At 36.9% G+C, this 19,664-nt stretch overlaps 1 long non-coding RNA gene across 1 annotated transcript in view; it reads left to right on the top strand.

Annotated features, from left to right (window-relative positions):
- The window catches only part of LOC127647248 (uncharacterized), a 138,341-nt gene extending 119,147 nt beyond the window's left edge, over nt 1-19,194 (top strand). Inside the window, exon 3 of the long non-coding RNA XR_007971030.1 lies at nt 17,612-19,194. This is a non-coding gene — a long non-coding RNA (uncharacterized LOC127647248). The remainder of the gene's footprint in view (nt 1-17,611) is intronic.
- The last annotated feature ends 470 nt before the right edge of the window (nt 19,195-19,664 follow it).

The following is a 19,664-nucleotide window of genomic DNA, read 5'->3' as shown; positions in this document are numbered from 1 at the left end:
AATATGTGAGATGAGAGGACCAGCGTCTATGCTTTGGCCTGTTGAAGCCATTTGAAGCACCCAACTTTTGTTTTAACTATGCTTGCGGATTCAGAACATTTTAGCGTGGATTGTATGTGTTTTCAGCTCATATCACTGTGGATTTTTTTGAACCAGTCACAATATGATTCAAGCTTTGCAAAGGATCTGTTATGAAAGATGCTGCATTTAAACACTAAAAGACCAGTGAATTTAAATTCACGGATGTTTCAAATGTCGTTACTGTTTGATATCTACTGTGCTTAAGTGAACATTTTGATACATTTAGATGAAATGTGTTGTTTGTATGTTGTGTTAACCCTGAAATGAAGTTTTATTAATTATAATGTACAGTTTGATCATTTTATTTCGATTGAGTTTCAAATATGGCTGTATTTGAGGGACTGCACAAAGTTAGCCAATCAGAAAAGTGAGTGTTTTAAAATAATAATAATAATAATAAAATAAAGTATGTCATGAACCCTGTAAAGTCTTCATAAAAGTGTTTTATGCCATGACCCAAATCAGTCAGCCCAAAGGTGAATTACAACATTACAAACTTTTATTTGAAGAAAAAAAAAAAGGTATTTGAAAATCAAACAAAAAAAACAAAAGGACAAGACTGTGTACTTAACGTCTTTAATAAGGGAATGAACTACATTTTTTACATTTTACATTTTATGCATTTGGCAGACGCTTTTATCCAAAGCGACTTACAGAGCTCTTATTACAGGGACAATCCCCCCGGAGCAACCTGGAGTTAAGTGCCTTGCTCAAGGACACAATGGTGGTGGCCGTGGGGTTCGAACCAGCAACCTTCTGATTAACAGCCCTGTGCTTTAGCCACTACGCCACCACCACTCATGGGAACTACAATCCCATGAAACATTGCTTATGAAGCAATCAAATTTAAAACCATGGAAATTTGTAAAACAATTGATTTAAAACATTTTTTTTATAAGTAAACAATATATTTTACGTTTATTGTTCATCATCAGATATTTTCAAATATACAAGTAGTTTGAGAGTGTAGGGAGACTCGATTGTGTCATTCACAGTGCCTCATGGGCTTTAGAGCTCTTTTGGCATGCTTTGTTGCCTGCAATTCTCTGATTGGTAGATTATTTCTCTTTAAGATCATGGGTAGTGTAGTGCTTCTCCAGAAATTCCGCTATTAAATACATTTCAAATAGCGTGGACTGATGGCTTAAACAGAAGCCTATGCTATCTTTAAAATCCAATTATCCCATGGAAAAAAAATATGGGATTTTTTACTTTCGGAACCAGACACTTGTGCATGCTTGCCTTAGTGAACACCACTTATTAAACTGTCCTCATACAGTATAATGTGTTTAGCAATATGTGGGTGTGGGGGATTTTAATTGGTTAATTGAATGGGTCCAGTTATGATCTGCGATGCATGTCCTTTTTGTTTACCACATTCTGTGAACTTTTATGACCTTTTCTTTCATTGTTGCTGCCATTTGACATGGGCAGTCAAACGTTGTGCTTTCTTTGTCATCAGAAACACAAGAATCAGTCCTGAAGAACTCTAAACCATCTGCCTGAGTGACAAAAGCCTGTTTAACTGCTGTGCTGTTGTGTGTTTGTTAAAGAGAACAGACAATGGTGTGACACTTGTTTGCACACACTTGCATCCCCCATCAGAGTTCTCATTTGCCACCATTCCTCTTTTAACAGCCCTGCCATAATCTTTACCTTTCTCTCTTCTGCTTTTTCTTTTCCATCAAAACCTTTTCAAAGACACTTCCTTCTCTTGTGTCTCAGCGATGTCAGGTGAAAACTAAAATCCGCTACATTTCAACACCGTTTCATATTCCTCCACCTACCGACTGTTAGTGTGAGCTCAGAGTTGGGCCACTCCATCATCGCAGGGGCGCGTCTGCTTCCACTATTCCATAGCAGCCATACTGTCCCTCTCGACCCCTTTCCCCTAGACCCCATTGGGCTCAGATCAGCAGTCCTCCACTGGACCTGAAAACATTCACTTCTCACCATGAGACCAGAAATGATAGCCTAACCTACCGCTCTGCTTTAAACCACAATGGGAACTATGTGCTAAGGTTTTGTGGGACTGAAGCCCACCATGGAAGAAGCCATTTCTAATCCCAGTAAAACAGCATGGCTTGGCTTGTCAGTCCAGCAAGGTCTTGCATGCTGCCTTTGTTTTCACCAACTATGTAAAGTAAAGCTGTGGTGGCCACAGAGATGTTCGCAAGTCTTTCATCTGAAGTCTTTAAGCTGGTCCAAGTCAAGTCTGAAGTTTTTATTGCTGGACTTTTTTAGTCAAGTTAGTCCAAGTCGAGTCTTAAGTCGTAAAAACGTTGCATCTCTCATGTCTTATATATATATATATGAGACATGAAATATATATATACTGTATATATATATATATTACACATTAATATATGAGTGCATATATACATGCTCATTTTACATATACATCACACTTCATGTTATCCAGGGGCAGGGTTTGCTAGCCCTGCTCTATACTCGTTTTCACTACACATTCTCTATGCACATTGCTTTATTGTGTAAGCTTATGTAAATTTGCTGTCTGTCACTCCCTGTTTGTCTTGCTTTCTTTGCACATACTGTATATGTTGTCTCAGTTTTGCAAAAAGTACCCAAGTAAGAATGCCATTGTACTTGGTACTCTGTACTCTGTACACATGGCAATAAAACAGTTTGAATTTGACTTTAACAGTTAACACAACTTCTGGTTGGCAGTCCTTATGAGCAATGTAGCTACAATACCCAATGTTTGTGACAGTACAATATTTGCCAGCTATTTATTTTAATGTGACTACCTTTGTGGTTTTCTACTTATATGTCTAAAAAAAAATCATAATGTTGTTCTTTAAGGATCTTTCATTGTTTTTCCACATTATATGCATCGAGCTGATCTTCATGAATTTCCTGCTTCTGAGGACACGTTAATAAAATCAAATGTTAGCACATATGGCATAGAGGTCAGCCAAAGTGGATTTTGCTGATACCGATAACCAAGGTAATGGGAAGGTCAACAGCTGATTAATTTGCTGATATTTTTTTTTTTATGGATTTATAGATTGTAAAACAAAATCCTTATTCTGTGCTTACTAAGACGGGCACATACAAAGAGTCCTGATTTAATAAAATCTCAGAAACAGTTCAGTGTTTCCCACAGGATTTTGTGAGACTATGGGTGGTGGACCTCCTACCCTCTAGGGGGGTCATTCTCCCCCATAAGAAAATGTTGTACATTTTAAAGTTAAATACTTCCACTTTGAGAGCAAAATTAAGAGGCTAGTGTTGTGCTCTTAAAGCTGCAGTAGGCCACTTTGAAATACATTTAATTGTGAGAAACAGTGCCCCCAATGCTAATGATAGCTAGCTAGTGAAGTCGTAAACAGTGTAACATTATGCCAATTAACCTAGTAATGCTAACTTTAATTTACGTTAATCATCATGATTGTAAATTTTTTTGTTTTCTTTTGCTTCTTTGTAACCCACCCAACCTGTATAGCTATTATATTACATTATATTGTATTAAATTGCATTACATTACATTACATTGTATTATATTATTTATATTATGCAATAGTAAAATATTTCTGCCTTAAATTCTTCACTTTCACACATCCTTTTAAGGCTCTCTGATTAACACACAAGCATCTGCGAGTGTGTGAGCAGGTCAGTTTACAGCAGCAGGGGAGGAGCTGACTGAACTGGCGCACGAGAGAGCGCAAAACACAACCTTTTTATTTTATGTTATTTTGAGACTGAGAAGTGCAAAAATATTTTAGATGAGATGTTTATCATAAATGTGCAGCTCTTCACCGGTTGTGGAGAACCGGTAGCAGCAGACCTTTGGCAACAATGAAGAGTAGCTAGCAAGTTTGCCAGAACTCTCAATCTTTATATGGGTGATCCAAATATTCCCACTTTATTATTTATTTATTTACTTTTTCATTTCGTTTGGAGTGCAATTTGAATTTATAAATTTATTTGATTTTAGTTTTTCGTTTTTTAAATAAATTATTTAATTTTTAATGCAAAATCATTAAAACAAGAATATTCTGTAATCTCTCAGCCCAGAGGTTTCCGATGAAATTGGATATATATATATCGTGAAGGAGGGAACTAAGCAAATTTATTCACACACATGATATATTTTCCTGGATAATGAAATACCTGACCGGTAGAGAATGCAAAGATGAAGTAGGTTCTTTGCCAGAGAGATGTTCACAACCTTTGTCAAGGAATCTTTCAAAAAGTTGAACACCACATTTTAAATGCACTTATTTTTTTCCAGTTTCATTTTAACTTTTAGTTAAAATAAATAAAAAATAAAGTTCAAAGTTTGAAATCAAGGTGTCTTGCTTTATTGTGTAAGCTTAACCCTAACCATGTTTACCGAAAATTATCCCAAAGTACCCACCTAGCGTCCAACCAGCGGTAAAACTGTATTTTTTATTTTTTTTTAACAAAGTATCGATATCGAAAAATGTTTAATGATACTCAGCCCTAGTGACTGTATTCACATGCTCAGTCTATAGTACTTCATTGCTTGAACACCTGTCAGGAGTTGTAGATGCATGTGACCTCACAGTGGCAGTGCCTGTGTCTCCAGCTCTTTCACCTGTGACAGTAACCGAGAGGTGGGCTTTGCTGAAGGAATGGCTCTGGCTCACTCTCTCTTTCCGGCGGTCTTTCATTGACCGAGGTCTTATAAGAGATACCGCCGCTCAGATATCTAGCTCTGCCCATCATCGACTGTGGGGCTCATAGAGCTGAAAACAGACAGCCTGTTTGACAGTCCATGACCCTCTGGCCTCATTATACTGTCATTCTAGTGATCACAGTGATCACAGGACCTTGTTTTTTCCCCATTTTCTCATTAGGCAGGGGTGTTAGAAGAACACATTAAAGGGAATGTTCATGCAAAAAATGAAAATTCGTTTTCATATCATTCCACCTCAAACCCAGATGACTTCATTGTTCTATTGTACACAAAAGGAGAGGAACACAAAAGTAGTCTTTATGACTCTTGCATTAAATTCCAAGTCTTTTAGAGGCCATAATGATTAGGTTTGAGTGAGGAAGATACCCAAATCTATGTAATTAGACTTAAAATATCGGCCTCCACTGTAACTCTCAAATCTCATTAATGCTTGTGCAACTGTCATGATCCATTTGCATGAATTCAGAATGCTTGCTCTCTGCATACATTTTTGCTTGAAGTTGTTATTCCCTGTAATGTTGCTAGTGGGCATTCCCACTGCTGGTGGCTCTAATTTTATTTGTGTGCTGCAACTAGGGATGTAAGAGACTAGAACACTGGAATTACTAATCTGTTCATATTTTTCCCCATTAAACTGTTGAACATTTTTACACATTTATGTTTGGCTTTATACTTTTATACAAAAGTTGTGCTTAAATTACTGTCATGTTAATGTTACACATTTTAAATAGAATTTATAATACAAATACTATTAAAAAGAGGATATCTGGAGCAGATGGTCTGTAGTGCCCCCTTGAAAATGGGCAGGTAATGGGGGCCCTGTAGTACACACATTTTCACCTACAGTCACCAAAATTGGTATGTATATAGTTTTCATCAAGCCGAACAACTTTCGTACTGACAGTCATTAGCTCCGCCCAACTGGAAGTTGGCCATTTAGGATTTTCTGAAAATCGCACATTCTGAATTGTTAAGTACTCCTCCTAGGAGATTCATGTGACTGGCACCACATTTGTGCAACATTATCCCAAGACATTGTAGATGCTAATTTGTGAACAGATTTTTTATATTTTGAACGGTGTCGCCATGGTGAAGCAATACATTTATGGCAAAAAATGGAAAACAGGAAGTGCCATATATCTTGTGTGTATTGTCTGATTTTGATAAACATTCTGCTGTATGTTTGGTAATGAGGGCTGATTACATTGATGCGGCTATTATGGGTCACAGTCATAGCGCCACCAACTGGCAGCAAGAAGTATGGCACTTTTAACAGACAAATTCTTTAGAATAATTTAAATACACTGCTGATGTAAAATTGTAAAGGAATATTCGATATCTTAAATACTGAACACTTTTTTTATCTTAAAAACACATTAATTGTTAGTATTCCTTCCTATATTTGGGTGTTTTGAGGCACTTGGCATGCTAAAAATGTCATGCAATTTTGTACACACAAAAAAAAAAAAAATTTGAGTCGTCGGCCATTAGGGCCGCAATAGAAATAGCCCTCTTATGTTTACATTAGGGATGTGCTGAATGTCTAATTTCACTGACATTTAAATGGAAATTCTGAAGTCGACTAGTCTAAAAAGAAACCAACCTTCAGAAAACAGTCCAAAAAAATTGTTATATGACCCATTTAAAATACTTAATCTATTCCAAATCCAAAGCTAAATTCCACTGAAAAGGGGCATTATAACAGTTACAATGTAAAAAAAGTAACTATAGGATTGAAAAAATATGCCTATGATGTAGCATATAATAAACGTAATGTATTCTAAATGTGACGTGAACACAGAATAAAAGATAGTTTAACCTGTTAATCAGTCGGTACCTCTTTTTCTAGGCTACTTAATTAAATGCATAAAGTTTTTGATGAGCAAATTTAACACATCATCATAGTCAGATGAAAGATGGGACTTGACTCACCTGAGGTGGCTAACCTGTAGATGGATATGAGAATTAATGGGTAATTTTTATTTTTTTTTTCAGGATCCTGACAAAAATGAATCATGGTTTTACAATAGTAATATTTAAGTAACCATGATTGTAATAACCATGACTGCTGTCACTATGGTTTCCTTAGCATAAATCATGGTTTTCATACAATTAAACATGGGTTTAAAACATAATACTGTAGTTTCTATATAGTAACTGTCACGGAGCGTGCAGCTACGTCTCTCTCTGGTTTCGTCCACTCCCTCTCTCTGGAGTTTTAGAACTGCACTTCCCATCTTTCCCTCTGGTCATCATCTATCTCCATCCCTGCCTGGTCTATCTGATTATCCTCATCCCCGTCACCTGTTCATCATTATCTCCCCTATAGCTAGACTGCCCCATTCATTGTTACTTTGCGAAGTGTTGTTTTGCTCAGCGGACATTACCAAGCGTTATTCCCTGATTCCTGTTGTTATCTGGACCTTAGATCTCTGCCTGGACTCTAAACTCTGTGAACCTTTGCTGCCTGCCCTGACCCTTGCCTGTGTCTGATTACGAGTACTGGATTGTCCCTTTATCAGAGCCTGTTTCTGTTTATGTCTGCTTCTCTGTTTGATCGCCTGTGTGAATAAACTACTGCAAATGGATCCAAACGCCTCTGCCTCTACACTACAGTAACCATGGTTTTACTATGTATTATAACCATGACAGTAACCATGTTGTTTTTGTGGTTACTATGATTTTACAATAAATAACATGGTAAAACTATGGTTACTGTTGTTAAACCATGATTTTTATTAAGGGCATACCTGTTGAAGTGTTTACTAAATAGAGTATCTTTGGATTTGGCAGTAATAATTTTTTTTTCTGAACAAAGCAAATACCAAAACCAAAACTGCAAATACAATGAACTTCTAAATGAAAAACCATACCAAAACCGTGACCCTAAAGCTGTGATACAAACCGAACCTTGAGAAATTCGAACCGTTACACCACTAGTTTAAAAGCAGAAATGTGAAGCTTATCATTTTATAAAAGGTACCTCTTCTGTTAAAACTAGGGTTGCAGTGGTATGAGATTTTCAAGGTATGATAACCCTCTCAGGTTTCACAGTATCAGGGTATACGTTATTACACAATTATTATTATTAGTGAAAACAGAAGGGTTATTTTATTATTTATTATTTTTTAGCAAGCACTTTATTATAATTGAAACTTGAAACCATTTATTTTATTGAAGTATGTGTTACACTTTTAAGAATGATGTGGCGTCCACTCTTTGTACATATGTGTAAAAAAGTATCCCTTTTGAAAATAAATAAATAGAAAAAATAAGAATGCTAACAGAATTATAATAAACAGAATCATAAACATGATAAAAAAAATATAATGTAACTATAACATGTTATATAACTAAAGCATGTTAGTTTACATGTTATCATAGCATGTTAAATGAACTTCTAAATGAAAAATAACATCAGCTGTGTGAGCTTTTGAAGTAATGTCCTATGATTATTAACAGTTAACATATACTGTAGGTGCATGACAGTGAGGCCAGACTGCTCATGTCTGTACCTTTATCTCAGTGGTTCTCAACTCGTTTTGATTCAGGACAGATTTTACATTGGAAATCAAGTGTCGACCTGCCTTAGATTAAACATAACTTGTATTTAATGTATCCTGGGTTGAATTTCCTTTTATGTTGCATAGTTTTGTTCATGGTTTTCCAGTACAAGGACATGCATCAAGTGTCATTATTTTTGTTGATGATGTCAACAACAAAATCTACAGGAAGTTGTCTCTCCCCCTTTTAAAAATTGAAGAGCATATTTACTTATATGAGCCCATTATTATTCCATTTGTTACCTAATATTACATATTTATAGACATATTACACAGAAGGAAAGGCTCCTCATTACCATGGTTAAGTCAGTGTGCTAGTCTTAAATCAGAATCAGCTTTATTGCCAAGTATGCTTACACATACAAGGAATTTGTCTTGGTGACAGGAGCTTCCAGTGTACAACAATAGAAACAATACCAAAATAATAGTAATAATAAATGTATGTATTTATGTCAAATAAATACTAGCTGAAACACATCTTGAAACTTTAAGTAAACTGCCACTTTTGATATTAAATGAGGTCTAATAGATTCTACCTTTTAGATTATTTCATATGCAACTATAACATTTTGTCAAAATATAAGTTACTTTTACTCATGTAAACTCCTGAAACCAATTTGTAAAGGTGATGTGTGTAACTATTAATATTTTTAACTATTTTGGTATGGGGCCATATCGGGCTGTAAGTAGTGCATAGGGGGCCACATTGTATTCCATTTGTGATACAAAAAACAAATCAATGCAGAACATTGTACCTTTTAAGCCCAGAAATAGTTGTGTACTCAATTTTCTGAAGTGTATCTGTGACTTGTGAGACTATTCTGCAATTGCCTAAAGTTTTATATTGCTCTACAAAGATAGATACTTTACTATCAGGCATTAAATAAACAGAGTAAAGGCAGAGATTATACATTTATTTTGCCAACTCTACTTCCCTGTTCATTTATTATTCAGTTTTAATAATAATTAAATAAAAATAAATGTAGAGAACTTTTAGTGTTTGTAGCAAAGCGGGTGATTTTACTTTTTTTTTTCTTCTCGTTTACATGCTAAAAGAGTGTGAGTAAAGAATGATGCGGGTCTCCTCGATAGATTGACTTTCAGCACACAACTGAATAACACAACTGCATGATTATGATAAATGACTACTGCAAGAGTTAGATTAACATACATGTGCGAAGGGACTTCAACATTTCTAAATTGCACAAATAAAAAATATATTTACATATTTGTCTCTGGCTTGTTTTTGCTCGCATGTCATCGATTACCCCTCCATGTGTCAATGATGCCGAGATCTACTTCTTTTTTTTTAATCACTGAGAAGGTTTACCTGCAAAATTAGTAGCACCAAACATCACAAGCAGCCTCTAGAATTGACACAGAGTAGCCGAATAACACTTTTCCTTGAGCAGAATATTGCACTACAGATCACTAAATTTGTTCAAAGGAGAAAGCGAGACTTGCATGGTTGCCAGATTGCACAAAATAAGTATAACATTAGGCGGAATATTTCCAAGTTGCGCAAGTATAAATCTCAAACTGGGGGTGTTTCTCTTATCTGGCAACCCTGAGCATGTTAAACTCTTGTGGAGACGCGTTAGATCCCAATGCAAGTTAACTGAAATATCCGATGAATAATAAAAACGCTTTTACGATAAATGAGCCGCAGGCAACATTAAACAATGTGGAGGGCTGTATGTTGCCCATGTCTGCTTTAGCTGTTTACGAGATTATCATTAAATCTGCCTCGGCAGTCCTAAATAGTCTATCACTTGGGCGGCCGCCGAAATATCTTCAATGGGACAACCATGGCATTGCTCTTTCCCTGCTGTCCGTGACCCAGTCCTAATAGACCAGTTGAGAAACACTGCTTTAACTCACACACACACTTTGTCAGACCCCCTCGCCTTGCTTCTCTCAGACATTTTCTCCGCTGCGCATTCACATGAAGGCATCATAAAATAATCCATTCGACTAGTGTTTTAATCCATATCTTCAGAAGTTATACGATAGGTGTGGATAAGAAACAGATCAATATTTAAGTCCTTTTTGTTCTTCTCCCTGCCCAGTGGGGTGCGATATGCATGAAGAATGTGAATCATCAAAACCAAAAGAAGAATAATTTGAACGTTAAAGTGGATATTGACTGAACATGGAGGATAATTCATAGTAAAAGGACTTCAATATTTAACTGTTTCTCACCCACATGCATCATATTGCTTCTAAAGACAGTGATTTAACCACTGGAGTCTTGTGGATTACTTTTATGCTGACTTGTGTGATTTTTGGAGCTTCAAATTTTAGCTCCCATTCACTTGCATTTTATTTACCTGCAGAGCTGAGAAATCTTCTAAAAATCTTCATTTGAGTTCAGCTGATGAAAGAAAGTCAAACATCTGCGATGGCATGATACTGAGTAAATGATGAGAGAATTTTAATTTTTGGGTGAACTAATCCTTTAACTTTTATTGAACCCAGGATATTCCTTTAAACCATGGAATTCTAAAAAAATTTAATAAAATGGGAAACTCAGGATTTGAGAAAAAAATAAAACAGATTACAGCAGGGGCCTTTTTAAAACACTTAGGTGTACTAAGTACATTTTTGCTAATGAAAGTTGAATGAATTGAATTTTTTTTAATTATGTACACTCACTATTGATGAAATCTTCAGTCATATCAGAACCAATAAATACTGTTTAATTTTCCATGGGCACTGCCATGTTGACAGCATCTGACAACCTGTGTCATGCAATTGACCAAGTTACTACCACAATTAATGACAATAGTAATAACATATTTTCTCTAATGTTTGAGCATTGGCTTATAGCGCTATATAAAGTACATGTTAACAAAAGAAGCACCAAAAAATATTACAACAAACACATTATATTTACTACAAAGGACAACAGAGCCCAAGGCAACAGTATAGTCCAGAGTGATGGTATGGTATTGATAAAGAGGAATGTGATCCACGAGACAGTACGGACAGAATGATTGCAGAAAGATAAATTGTCCAATGAAGAGATCTCTGCTGAAGTCATGAAACAAACTGCTACTACCTGCAGCTCTCAAGGATAAGCGGCATGACATTGAATGCCAAGCGTGAGAACAAGGCGGTGTTCAGCCGGGGCAGAGAGCTCAGTAGAGTGCAATTCGTTTGGATTGGATACAAGAATGTCTATTATAGTGATGTGTGTATTTTCACAGATAAAAACTGAGTAAAAGTAACAAAACTGAAAATAAACATATTCAGTGTAAAGCGGCAGCATTTGGTATACAAACTTTCAGCAACAAGGACAACGGGTGTCAGTATAGAGTCCAAAACCACAAATACTACTGGAACCAATGGGACAAGTTATAGCAAGCTAAAATCTTACTTTGTACACATTTAAGCAATGCATACTTTATTAAGAAACACTTGAAGGACACACGTATTTGTTTTAATTCATTTTTTTTAATTAAAATGTTATTTAAAATTTGCTGAAGGAGTGTGTTCAATAGCACATTACCATATTAAAATATTTTTGTTCGATATTGGTATCGAGAACCGTTAAATTCCACTGGTATCGGTACTGACCAATAACATTTTGGCATTGTGACAACAATCATTAGTTCAAAATCCTTCTGATAACTTTACATTAGAGTGTGGAGTGGACACAGCTGAAATATAACCAAAGATTCAACAGAAAGTCCTGTCGCTTGTCGTAGTCACTGCTGGTCAGAACAAAAACTCTTATTTACATGGAAAAGATCATTTTTATCTTGTGACGTAGTGTTATGTCTGCTTAGGACATAACACTAGGAGTTATTTTGCCACATCATATGCATCATTCATATATATATATATATATATATATATATATATATATATATTATAGGGCTGCAACTAATGATTATTTTGATAATCGATTAATTTACTGATTATTTCTTTGATTAATCTGAAAAAAATCCTGTATTTTATTAAAATATATATATTTTTTAAACAAAAATGATAAAGGGCATAAGTATTTGGTTTGATTTATGGTACTGAATTCACAATTCGATACTGTCACAAAATGTTAAACAATGCCTGAATCATGAAAAGTTAGATTGTTTTATATGTTTAATTAATATATAATAATATATAATTAATAATCTGGGACATATGCAAAACAGTTCCATTCATTTACAGGGTAAAACTTAAAAATTATTGTTCATTAAAGAGTAAAAATGCTCCATCAGGGATGGAGCAGGACAAAAAAATCACCACAGCATAGAGCAATGCTGACAACCGAAGATACATATGAATTATTCTGCCCAGCTGAAAATACATTATGTTATAAATGTATTTAGTAGTGGTGGTGTAGTGGTCTAAGCACCATAACTGGTAATCTGGTTATCAGAAGGATGCTGGTTCGAGCCCCAAAGCCACCACCATTGTGTCCTTGAGTAAGGCACTTAACTCCAGGTTGCTCTGGGGGGATTGTCCCTGTAATAAGTGCACTGTAAGTCGCTTTGGATAAAAGCGTCTGCCAAATGCATAAATGTAAATGTAAACATATGCTTGTACATTGTCACACAACACATACATTTAAATTATTTTTTATGAATATTGTGAGATTTAAAAAAGTATTGTCACTGATTACATGTTTCTAAACTGTTCTTTTGAAAAATAAATAAATAATAATAATTGTAGTGAATCATTATCCATTAAAATAATATTTGCCATAGTATGAATTTACTGGTGAAATCAGACATTACATTTAGCAATATCAGGAATATCAAAAATCAGGATCCTTAGCATCATTATACATTATACTCAACATTGTATACAGTTTAATGTAGTACAATCATCTTTATACGCAGTGCAGATTCACTCTCATGCTGAAAAGAACTAAAGGGATTCATTGAACTAAAGGGATCATGCCATGACTTTTTATTATTTTAATATGATCTTTAGGGTTCACTTATAATATTAGTAAAGTGTAGGGCTCACAGTTTAGGAGCGGGTTTGGTTATTAGCAAAAATTTATAATTATCATAGATAACTATCAATTATTAAAATCAATAGAACATTGATTAGAATCAATGTTAGCTTTTTAATCCTTCAAATTCAACAATCATCAAAGATAATTGTCAATTATCAAAATCAATAGAATATTAATTAGGATTAACGGCGACAGGGCACCACCCTGCAATCAGGGACTAATAACTAGACAGTATAACAGTCTCAATGTTATATTGTTCTCTTAGGAAAATTGATGTTTGTAGATCATCAAGATCAAAAAGGGAACAACGAAGGGTTGAATTAAAGCACTGGAATCCCCTGGCAGCCTTTGACACAGGTGTATGCAAAACAGTGTGTGTGTGTGTGTGTGTGTGTGTGTGTATGTGAGAGGAGTGACATGCACAAAATGTCGGACGTGACTCTTGTAGAGAGTACGAGACACGGTTCGAGACTCGGTTCCTCGAGGCTCGGGTGATGATGGGAGGCCGTTTCCTCACTCTGTCGGTGGGCGGCTGATAATTCTCGGCGGGCTGGTGGAGAAATCAACGACGTCAACTTGATTGAAGAGGGAATGGGATCCTTCTTTCTTCACTTCTGCAGGCAAACGGATGACGATGTGGATTGCTCGGCGGTTTCCTTCGGATCCGTTAAAGTGTTCGGTGGAACACAATGTAATCTCAACTCGTCCAGAAAGATGGAGATTTTATGGCCGCAGTTTCAAGTTGCACGTTACTTCCTTTTGCAACAAGGCAACACCTGAGAGCAGCGATTAACTGCGTCTATGCACGGTGAGTGAAGTTACTGGAAGCAAGGTACAGAACGATTTTCAAGGTATTTCTACTCCTGATGACATCATAGTTGAGGTGCGTTCTGTTGAGTGCCTCATCCAATAGGAGTTGAGAGTCCGATCCTTTGGAATTTCACACAGTTGTAAATTGAGCAAGGCTTTTTGGGATTTGTAGTCGGTTTTGTACTCCCTTCGTTTGATTTTGGCGTGGTTTTATCAGCAAGATTTATGACTTTGTTTTTGTGGGCCTCATTCAGGCTTTACGACTGTGTTAGGCCTGCCTTTGTCTTGTATCTGAATACATGAGGCCCAACAACTGTCATATAGTTTTATAACATGATAATCACCCTCATTCTGACCCTATCAGAAATGCTCAGTTTTGGTGCTGCTTCTCTATAAGACTTTATAGTTAACACCCACTGTTCTGATTGGTTCTCTGTTCTTGACTGTCCTGTCATCTCACTGCTCACCACAGCTGGGAGGGGCATCGGAAGTAATAAGTTAAAGTATGCTTTGATGTATTGTTGTGGAGGTGGTCAGATGCAAATGTCTACCACAGTGTGACATAAAATTGTGGAGGAAGTAGAGAACGAGTCATTTTGGCGACTTAGTCTCAACAAATGAGTTTAGGATAAAGTTTTGAGTTCTGAAATTTACAGTATGTATTTATAGTACAATGATGTCAAAACCATTATGTCATGACCCCTTTAATGTGCTTACATGATGAGGGGGAGCCATCTAAAGCACTTTAAAATGGCACAATTTGACCTCTGAGACATGAGTGTGATATCCATGAAAGCTGCATAATTGATTACATTGAAATTAAATTAATATAAATATTAGAAGTATGATGTTGCACAATTACTAAACCACAAATAGACACAGTTTAATCAAAGTGATTGCACTCCCATTCTCCATTACGATCGGTTTGATTGACGTGGATGCGCAGGCTCACTTGCTCAGTGAAGTTTAATGGAGACTCGCTAGTGGTAAAGACAAACAGTTTTGCGAAATGGTAATCCGTGTCTAATCTTGAATTCATAACACGTATACATTATGAAACAGAAAATTACAGTCAATTGTAAGAAATACTTAAAACTTAATACTTAGACACAATTTGTGGCCCTTTTCCTCACCTCCCTAGGGCTGGGGAGGGGGACGGGGGGAGGGAAAAAACAAAAAGAGGAGAGGGAAAGGGCAAAGCGGAGCTACAGTGAGAGAAAGAGAGGAGATAAAGGAATAACCTGGTTCGGCGGCACCCAGATATGCTGTCGTACAGCCCTCAGCAACTCCCCAACCTCTGACGGATGACAGCCATTCCTTCCCTGGCAGACCGGAGCAAGTCCTCCGACCCCTGGTGGACGGAACACCCCTCAGCATTTTGGTGGCCGATAGGGAGCCCCTCCGCACCTGGCAGCAGCTCCACCACTCCAGGCGGTCTGCAATGAGCCCCTCCTCCCCTCATGGACGCTGTACTGGGTTGGCTGGTAGTGGCAAGGAATCTACGACAGCGCATTTCTCCTACTTCCCGGGCTTCAGCACCAATGTAACGTTATTGCCTTCATGGGAAAGCAGGAGGCAGGAACCATAAAAATAAATTTTAACAAAAAGACACAGAACACAAATGCACACACTGCAGCTCTCTCTCCCGAACTGCCACATTCCGCTGCAATATGTTCATGGCCTGGCCCCGCCCTCTTCCTCGTCACAGACAAAAAAAATTATCTATGATCTATCATTTAATAAGTAAACAGCTGACTACCCCTGGAGTCGCGAGTTCGAATCCAGGGCATGCTGAGTGACTCCAGCCAGGTCTCCAAAGCAACCAAATTGGCCCAGTTGCTAGGGAGGGTAAAGTCACATGGGGTAAGCTCCTTGTAACTTCCACAGAGCATGAAGGGTTTAATGTTGGCGATCACATTGATTAACTGAACGTTGGCCATAACTCTGTATTGAAAAATATTATGGCACACAGATATCAGATGGTAGTAGGATATGCTGTGATTGCTCACCGCCCAATATCTCTCAGAGCTGTGTGGGCTGATGGTTAGTTGATCATGTGATGGTGATAAAGAGTGTTGGTATTCAAGAAACAGAGAGTACTAGCGCAGTTGTTGGATGGCAGTATTTGATCATAATTGTGGTAAATGTAGAGATGACCTTTATAACGCAGTGTGGTGAAGATCACACCATGAGCTCTGTCTCAGCAAAGTATGCAGCATTCGGGGCAACCTGCCAGCAGACAGACAGATGAGCTGATGGCAAGATAAGCTCTGGCCCCAGGCAGACACACAAGGGCAGGTTTGGGCCCAGTTCTGCAGGCTGCTGTGCGGGTAGGGCTCCAGGCGTGAGGCCCAGACAAGTCTAGAATGAACATGACTACTCGCAGGTCTGCGCGTACGGCAGAAGCGGCGCTGAAAGACTCACCCACTGTCATTTATGCATCTCCATAGCAACTCAAGCAGTGGAGAAACAATAGTGATGTCATGCCATAGGTGTTTTTGTTTGGGGGTTGCCACCTCATGTTGGTACCACAAACAAAAATGAAGTTATATCAAGTCAGCTGAATGCCTTTCAAGAACTTCACTGTACCCATGCAGGGTGGTTTCTGAGTCACAAATGCTCTTCGTTTGTAATTAATGTACATGCTCATACACAGGTACAAATGCATGTCTACATTGGAAATTGTTGGTATTAGTTTAACCCTAAAATGGATATGGGTCAAAATGACCTACCCGTCTAATTTTAAGATGTCTTTTCATCAGACACTCCAGGTATTCCTCACTTAAGGTGTCTTTGGTAATGTGAACTGACAATTTTCAAATTTTTTAAACGATAAGAAAGTTTGCATCACTACCCCTAGAATGTATATTTTGGTCGTGAATTACCTGTGGTTATTTGTATCCAAGGCATTTAACCCTTAGTATTAATCTTGTAAAACATTCATTGTTTTTATTTTATTATATAAATTAATGTTTAATTACCATGTTAATGTTCATATTCATGTGTTTTATGCAAGTATAAGAACATGTAAGCTGTTATTCAATCGATACTCTTATCCAAAGTGCATGACATTATAACTACTAAAGGGACAGTACTCATGGAGCAACTTGATGTTAGATTAATAGTTCACAGCAAGGGCACATTGGTAATTTTACAGCCTTTTTTTTTTTTTTTTTTTTTTACTGTCACCCAAAAGTCAGACTTAATTTTCTATGTGTGTGAAACTCTTTGGATTGCCACATATAAATGCTACATGACAGATTGTTTTGGGGTAAAACATCCTGTTTGATACTACCCGTATCTCGATTTTTATGTTGATTTCTGACTTTCTTCCCTGCTTTTCCTTGTTTAAAGATATTCCTGCCATAAAAAAAAAAGAAAAAAAAATATATATATATATATTCTAATTTGAGTCTAATTTTCACTAGCTAATCAGACTCTCTGAGCAGAGAAACTACCAGAATGATGTGAATGTGAATGTGTTTTTCTGTTTGATTTTTGCAGGAAGTGTCTGAGGAGAGAGGATGAAAACAGGAACACTGTTCAATCCTGCATATCAAGAGAAGAACTGGTCACCCTGCACAACACACACACAATTTCTCTTTTTGGATTAAAAATGTGACCCTTTTCTGCACAGCATGGATATCTTTTTCCATTTTAAACCTACTTTTGTTCAGAGATGTTTGAAGACATTGATTTCGTAAGCACCCGGTTGAATTGTCACTGTTGTCATCATGGCACTGATGATAACATTTCATCACATTTTTATATCTGCCTTTTTTGGTGGCATTTCATGACAGATGCATGATTATATTGGACTATAAAAAAATTTCATTCTGTTTGTTTTTCTTTTAAACCAGTTTTTGGATAGACCCTTTTCACATTTCCGGGTTTTGAATGCAGAAGTAAAGTATAGGAGTGTAAACAGCACAGCTTGTGTACAGAGGTCGGTGAAAGACCTTTGCAATTATTACTTTTTATGTTCCCATTTGCTCCCAACAGGAAAATAAAAATCCACTTCTACATTTCTACAACTTTCCACAAGAGGAAAAAATGGATTGCAACATTCAGATAAGAGAAACATGCCAAATTTCCAGTCACTCCCTCAGCATCTGTATTTGGTAAAATAATATAAAGTACAGTGATATAAATACACATTGAATAAGAAAAAAACCTTTGTTAGGTGTACCCTTCAAAATTAAAGCAGAGATACATGCACTGGATCCTGCAATGAATACAAAGAACTTAACTGGAACGACAAAACGTGGGCTTGGCAAGTTTACCCACTATTCTCTCTTCCTGAAAGTAGGCATTATCATTCTCTGTTGGGATGCCCTTATACAGCTTCAATTGAACAAAACTGTAAAAAGATATTAAATGGTAATAATAAACACTAATATTTCTACTTAACCCTGACATATGTAATAATTGCACTGTTGGAATGTCCCCTGATGGCAGGCCTTGAATCTATCAGCATCTGTACACAAAAACAAAAGCTCAGAACTGACTCTCACTGTATAAACAGACTAATTACTTCTGTTAGGCTTATCTGACATTGGCTTACTATAATCAATATGTGTGTGTGGTAGACATCCTGTTTAAACACCAGGAGGTTTATCGAGCTGTGGTTTGGGCTCTTCCTGCATAGCTGCAGTGAATGCTTAGTAATGCTGAGGCTGACATTCACGTTATCTGAATTTTCTTTGCTTTCCTCAAAAATGTTTCATTACAGATTGGAAATTCTGTGGAATCACAGCTGTAATTTCCTCGTTTGTGTGTATTTCAGCCAACTAACAACTTTACAGAATAATAGAAGTATTTCCTTATATTGTTTTCCTGCGTGTGTGCTCTAGCTAGCTAATGTTTGGGGAGAAATGTGTTCCCAAAGGTGAGTTAAATCTAAAAAAAAGCTGCCTTCGGGGATGTTTTGTCACTAAACATCTGTTTTAGAACCATTATGATTTTCTTGCATTGTGACATTTTTCATGACAATCCCAAAAAAAAGTTCTAAGTTTACTTGACGGTTGTATATCATGAACTGATTTAAATGATGAATTTTTGTAAAAAAAAAATTAAAACATTTTGTGTCCAGATAGGATCATTTGATTTCAGGAAATTCTGTATAATCTTAATGGTTAATAATCTTAATTTGATTCTTTATGCAAAATATAATTTATGATTTGTTTGTTTTAATATTGCTTTGAATTATGAGCTGGCCTTTGTATAAATGAGAGCTCTGTGTGTGGGTGTGTGAGTGATTCTCACGAAACTTGTAAAGAAGATATCCTAGTCGGGATCTGGGTAGCTCAACAATTATTGATGCTGACTATCACCCCTGGAGTCGTGAGTTTGAATCCAGGGTGTGCTGAGTGAATCCAGGGTGTGCAGCCAGGTCTCCTAAGCAACCAAATTGGCCTGGTTGCTAGGGAGGGTAGAGTCACATGGGATAACCTCATGGTCATGATTAGTGGTTCTCGCTCCTAATGGGGTGTGTGGTGAGTTGTGTGTGGATCACGGAGAGTAGCATGAGCCGCCACATGCTGTGAGTCTCCGTGGT

Source organism: Xyrauchen texanus, chromosome 8 (assembly GCF_025860055.1).
Source record: "Xyrauchen texanus isolate HMW12.3.18 chromosome 8, RBS_HiC_50CHRs, whole genome shotgun sequence".
Lineage (NCBI taxonomy): Eukaryota > Metazoa > Chordata > Actinopteri > Cypriniformes > Catostomidae > Xyrauchen > Xyrauchen texanus.
The sequence above is the reverse complement of the archived record's forward strand: the minus strand, read 5'-3'. Positions and strand labels throughout refer to the sequence as shown.